This window comes from Mastomys coucha, unplaced genomic scaffold (genome assembly GCF_008632895.1).
Source record: "Mastomys coucha isolate ucsf_1 unplaced genomic scaffold, UCSF_Mcou_1 pScaffold14, whole genome shotgun sequence".
In the NCBI taxonomy this organism is placed as follows: domain Eukaryota; kingdom Metazoa; phylum Chordata; class Mammalia; order Rodentia; family Muridae; genus Mastomys; species Mastomys coucha.
Genome location: NW_022196896.1, coordinates 122,552,069 through 122,558,850, shown reverse-complemented (window position 1 = coordinate 122,558,850; position 6,782 = coordinate 122,552,069).

The window sequence follows — 6,782 nt, the reverse complement described above, 5'->3', positions numbered from 1 at the left end:
ATATATATATATGTACACATACACATGGCTATAACTTACATTTGCAGACTCATCTAAGGTCAATTTTCATGACATTGTGAAAGGGTCCATTACATATTTCTTTTAACACAAATATTTTATAAAATTCTTAAAGGTTTTATAAAATTCTTAAAAATGCATATGCTTACAATTCATAACCTTAGTTTCATTTAGAATTGCTTCCAATGTGCACTTAGAATCATGTCAGGGAATTATAAATAACAGTAGCCACAAAGGAACCATATGTAAGAAACAAATATATGTCTGGGCCTACAGAATGCACGGTAGATATGCACTTGCTAGTAAAGAATATTGCCCTTATGATGGGTAAAGCAATCCTAACATCTCTCTTTCCTGGTGGCTAGGGACCAACAATATTAGCTGTACACATTTAAGAGCACTCATTCCTTTCCCCTCCTGCCTTCCTCACATCCTCTCCACAACCAAAGTGTCTTATGCTTCACAAGAGGGAGAATATACAGAAGGAAGAGACTGAATGATCTCCTGCACACTGAATTTGCCTTTGGGATTATTTTATATCCTTAATCTCTGGGCTAGAAGAACAAACTTCCTTTTCCTACATAAACACTGTACATCCTTGGACCTTGGCTCATGTGGGAGATGACAATATAAAACTAATACAAAAATAAATGCTTTGTATAACTTCCCACTATATAATAACTATCATAGTTGAAAAGGAAAATAACTTGCAATGTTTGAAAGTAGATTAATGACAGAGTCTATATCCCATGATGCTTTTCTCACCCTCAAGTTCATTTCATATTGATTGACTGATTAAATATTAATGTCATTTTTGGTATATGACGTAAATTTCTACTTTCATACATCATTGAAAAATAATTTCTACATAAACTGAGACAAAATATTCCAGGTGCAACATACTAAAACCTGTTTTCATTTTCTGAACATCTAAATTACTGGAGAAATGTCTGAAATTATACCAACTCAAGGTCTTAACAAATTATTTCTTAAGCAGTTAATTTTCTCCTTTATAAACTCTATAGTCATTGAGTGGTAAAAGAACTGGTTCTCTGTTTTTTTGGAAATGAATGACCATGAATGGTCACTTTTTGAAAACATTGAAGCAGTTTTTTAGTGGCAAATTTACAGAGTCCAGGCTTCCTGTGAGTATTCTGAAGTGTTTTGTAGAGATGAATTTCACACTGTGAAAATTCTAATGTGAAGTCCAAACCTCATGATAATCTTTTCCTAAAACCTCTGAGTTTTCTTGTTTAATACTGCTATTAATAGTTAATCAGATTAATGTCATTTAGAGTCTTTCTTCTTCATTAAACAACAACACTGAGATGAAAATAAAAGTAAGAAAAAACCAGAAAAAAAATAGAATAGAAGAAATTGAGGAAATTAAGAATAAAAATTAAATATTGGGAACATGTGAAATTTTGTCCTAAAGATCTCACCTAAAGCTAGAGCGGTGTTGTAGAAGGGAAATTCCTGAATAAGTTAAACTAAAAGGCTTTTAAAAATTGAGGTCTTTCTGTTTGTAAGTTTCATAAAATCCTTGAAATCAGTCTAAACAATGCACATAAATACATTGTACATTATTTTTTTGAATCCTAAGAACAAAAATATCATCAATTCATAAAAATCTTCTGTCATGAGAGTTTTGGTGGCTAGAAGTAAAATGCAAGACATTGATCAAGCCATGGTTTTACTGAAGCAAACCAGAGAGATCCCTTCCTTTCTTCATCTTAGCTCCTGGTGGTTGGCTATAAGTCTAGTGTTTATTTCTTGGTTTTAAAAGTCACCTCTCTGTTGTCATGATGTCATATAGGTGTCCAGATTCTCTTTAGATAAAGCACTGTCTGTGATGCTTCAAGGTCAACTCTCTTTCTTTGAAAGCATGCCAAGGCAATGAACTAGGATTTATCCTAATGCAGTATTACTTGATTTCGTCTTGGGGGTTTCTAAATAAGGTGACATCCACAGCTACTTGTATTCAGGGAATTTTCCATAGCTTTTAATGTTATGCTCTGGACCATACAGTTTGGCAAACATTGCAGAAGAACTCTTTATAATAAGATATATTCCAGTAAGCAGAGCAGAAACAAGCTTGAAAGTGTTTTCCAAAATATGCTATTATAATCTCAGTTGTGGCCTGGCTTGTTGGTTCACACTTGCAATCTTGGCACTCAGGAAGCTGAGGCATAGCTTTGTAAATTTGAAGCCAATAGGAATCTACATAGTGAAAGATTGTCTGAAAAACATCTTTATTGTAAGTCCTTTAAAACAGAATATCTGACATAAATTTACATCAAGCTAATATCTGAGAATGAATAAAACATAAAATGTTTGATTTAAGTGGTATTTAAGATAAAATAAATAGCTATTCATTCGAGTATTATGTTCAATAGGCACAAACATAATTTCCACTGAACATTTACTCTAGAAAAGAGTCAGGATGTTACATCCTACTGCATATTCCAATCCAATTTTAAAAGAAATTCTTCTAAATTCCATCAATATATACAATGTGTCTCAATTATTTCCACCACTCACCCTCTCCATGTGATCATGACCTCCTTGATGATTCATGGAGTTTTCTCTCACAGTGGGGAGAACAGTGATTTGGAAAGAGAAAAACCTACGAAGCAGTTTGATGCTATATCGTGGACACAGCATAAACCTTTTCTTTCTGCCAAACAGAAGAAATAATTCTTACCACAGCTGGTTTTCTTCTGGTGTTATGGACTTCCTCTGCTTTCTATACAACCTGGTTGTATTAATGGTGTTTTTTTCTCCTAGACTCATCTTTCCAGTCTTTGACTATGCTCACAGTTACACCTATAATGGCATCAATTAGCACATTTTCCTCCTTCTTCTCCCAGATTTCAGTTCTCTGCTGAATCTCTATGTTTTATCTGCTTTTGTGTAGCCGCAGTTAAAGACCACTAGGTTTGACTTGCAAGGCATGGTTGATCTGGTACGGTTTGGCTTCTGCTTAGTTCTTCTGAAGTTAATTTTATTAAATTAGAAAATTATTTTTAAGTAAAGCCATCCTGCTCTTAGATTCTTACCTCCCTTACATGTGAGCGAGTTTTGTATTTTTCCCTAAAAATTGTATATTATTCTATATTTTTATACCATATTATATCATATCATATCATATCATATCATATTTCTAGTCCTTATTTTCATCTCTACTCTTGGTTTTATATGTTCCTAAATCTACTAGTTAACAACAGTGTGTTTTCTTTTTGTGATCAAATATATTTACTTCCATGATAAAAGCACTTATTTATAAATTAATGTGTGTCCAGTTATGACTCAAGTTGAAATTATAGCTTCAGGTTTCTATATTCAAATGGATGGCTTATTGATATGGTAAATTTAATATTTACAAGGTACTATTTTATTTATTTTTTTAAGATTATTTTTATAATTTATTTTATATATGTGAACACACTGTAGCTGTTTGCAGACACACCAGAAGAGGGCAGAAGATGTAGATGGCTGTGAGCCACCATGGGGTTGCTGGAAATTGAACTTACAACCTCTGGAAGAGCAGTCGGTCTTCATCTCTCCAGCCCCCAAGGTACTATTTTATGACTTCTGCTCTCTTTGTGTTTTAAATTCTATTTTTTCATAGTGTTATTTAAGCCAGCACTATTGCAACACAGCCCAATATTTCCTGTCTCTGTCTTTTCATCTCACACCTATATTTTATTCCTTTGGTTTGCATGTTTGTTATTTTTGATGAGGATTATGATAAAAAACTCCAGAAATGTTTTAGTGTACTACCAGTAAGGCATACCTACAGGCTATAATATTCTTCTTTGACATCACTAATATTATTTTACTCTTACCTACTACAATACTGAGTCTTTACTGACATAATTCAACTTTATTCAAAACGTTTCTTTTACCAGTTGCCTATAAAGTCTTAAAGAAAGCTGACCCCAACTTCAGATTTAGGGTCAAAATCTTATTGACCATGTTATTGTATTTAGCATCTTAAATTATACCTTACTTAGCAGTAATTTATTTAGGAAATCAAGAAAGTAAAAATGGCTGTTAATAATTTTGTAGTTATTACTTTTCTAGAAGTAGGATTATTACAACAGATTAAAACATAGAACTATGTTATTAAATCAGTGGCTCAAGCTATAGCCTGCTTGCATCCCAGGAGCTCTGCAGTAACCAAAGATACAGGTGAGATTCTGGTCCAAATACCCACACCAGCTGGGACACCCACATGTCCCAGCTGACACTGGACCTACTCACCCACCTCCACCCCACCCTGAGTGCTACCTTCCTTCTGGCCCAATTCCCCACCGGGGCCAAAGGCTACCAACTACAAGCTTCCAAGAAGGTTGGCAGGAACCAAGGGCACAGGAGGTCTACAGTAATCAAGGACAAACGAAATCAAAATTCCAAAATTATCACCACATGAAACAGATGTGTTGGGGTGGAAATTGGAGGCTCAACTGGAGAGACAGGATGGACACAGGGGTCTGAGGGAGGGAATACAGGGAAAGACAGCAATGATTAAGGTCTATTTAAGAGGTAGCATAAAAACCTAAGGCATCATCTGCTTCCTAATAAAATATTTATGACTGTGAGCTAAATAAAATCAACAAAAAATGAGGAAGTGATCTCTTGTCACCAAATGAAGCATCTAGTTACTGAGATTGAGTTATATCTAATTGAGCAATGAGTCAACATGTCCTGTAGGAATCATAAACAACCAAAGCTATTGGCTGCTTTCTGCAAACTGAAAGCAAGTCTCAGTCATTGAAGACAACACTAACACAAGCTGTAGAACAAGGGACAAGTCAAGCTTCATAGAGTTTTTCACAACCATTTGCTGGAGTCTTTAGAACAGAACGGCACTCTGAAGAAAGGTTAGCACCACCCTAAACACAAAACCTTTGATCTACAATGGTGTCCTGTCTGCAAGATATGCTAGGCCAAAGGTGGCACAAGGTTTGTGGGAATAACGAACCAGTATTATCTGACTGGTTTGAGGCCCACTTCAAAAGATGTAACCCATACTTGACAGCACTTGGATGACCATGAATTGAGACTAGATAACCCAAGAACCTAGGGTAAAATTCCTGTTGAAAACACACACACACACACACACACACACACACGATAGAGACAGATAGATAGATAGATGGATAGATAGATAGATAGATAGAGAGAGAGAGAGAGAGAGAGAGAGAGAGAGAGAGAGGAATAACAATAAAATGACTCTTAATGGCATTCTGCCATACTCATAGATCAGCATTTTGCTCAGTCATCATAAATGAAGCCTCTCCCTGCAGTTGATGTGAACAAATACAGAGCTCAGAGCCAGACACTGTGCACAGAGTGAAAGACCTTGTAGCAGTCAGACTCAAACTGCATGCATCCCTCAAATTTCTACCATTGGGGCTCCAGGAACCTTGTGAAAGAAGAGGAAAAGGTTTAAAAATAAAATAGTATTGATGAAAATATTAAAACAGAAACAGAAAAAGAAATAGACTTACTGAGAAAATGCTTCAGAGGCAAAAAAGCTAAACCAACAAGAGAAGCCCTATGCAACTCTGTAACCAGAGCTTTAACATGACTTTCCAATATCTCAGGAAGGCAGCAGAGATAGGACTCCGAACATATTTTATTTTTACACTGAAGGTGGAGATGAGGTAGATAATACACCTGAAGTGATTTGATGATTTTTGAATTGTATTAACTGCTTTGCAACTAAAAATGGCCAATTACAAGAACAAAAAATAAGATATAGTTCATTCGAAATAACATCCAAAGATACCAAATCCAAGAAAAATTGGAAATCTTTAAAACTTTTCATCTACATATTAACCTTCAAATGTACAATTATTCCTTAAATCCCCCTCCCTCTGTGTGTGTGTGTGTGTGTTGTGATGAGTGTTCATGTTCATGTATTCATTTCCATATATATGGATTTGAAACCACCATGTATGTACATTTGACATTAAAGTCAACTTCAGTTGTTGAATCCTTGCCTTCCTATTTTGTTGAAACAGGGTCTCTCATTTGTGAATACTACATGTATCAGGATTCCAGGCATTCTTCTTTTGCTCCTTATATCTCCCAATAGAAGTAGTGAGAGTAGAGAGGCATCATGAACTGTATGGCTTTACATAGATTGTAGTAGTCCAAACAGAGATCCACAAGTTTTAGTGTCAAAGTACACACTCCACATTTGTCTATTTTTTTAAGAATAACATTTGCTAAACTCTTTTATGTCATATTGGTGTTATTATGAAGGCAGTATAATTTTACATGTATTTAAAAATATAATGGTTTGTTGTTATATATTGATGTTAATATTAATATAAATATTTAATATTATATTCTATATGATTTTTTTCATATTTTGTACATCCTGAACACAGTTTGCCCTAATTCTTCTTCTCTCAGTCCTTTCCCTCATCTCCTCTCTGCTTTCTCCATCCAATTTCTTTCTTTCTCTTCAGGAAAGGGCAGGCCTCCTATGGATATCAACTAATCATGCCATATCAAGGTACACTAGGTACCTACTAAGAAGACTAGGTACCTCTCCTCTTATTGAGGCTGGAAAAGGCAACTCAATAGGAGGAAAGGGTCCCAAAAGCAGTCCAAAGAGTCAGAGACATCTCCTGTTCCTACTGTGAGGAGTCCCACAAAAGAACAAGCTACACAACTGCAAAATATGCAGAAGGCCTAAGTCGGTCCCATGCAGGCTACCTTGTTGTTGATTCAATCTCTGCGAGCCA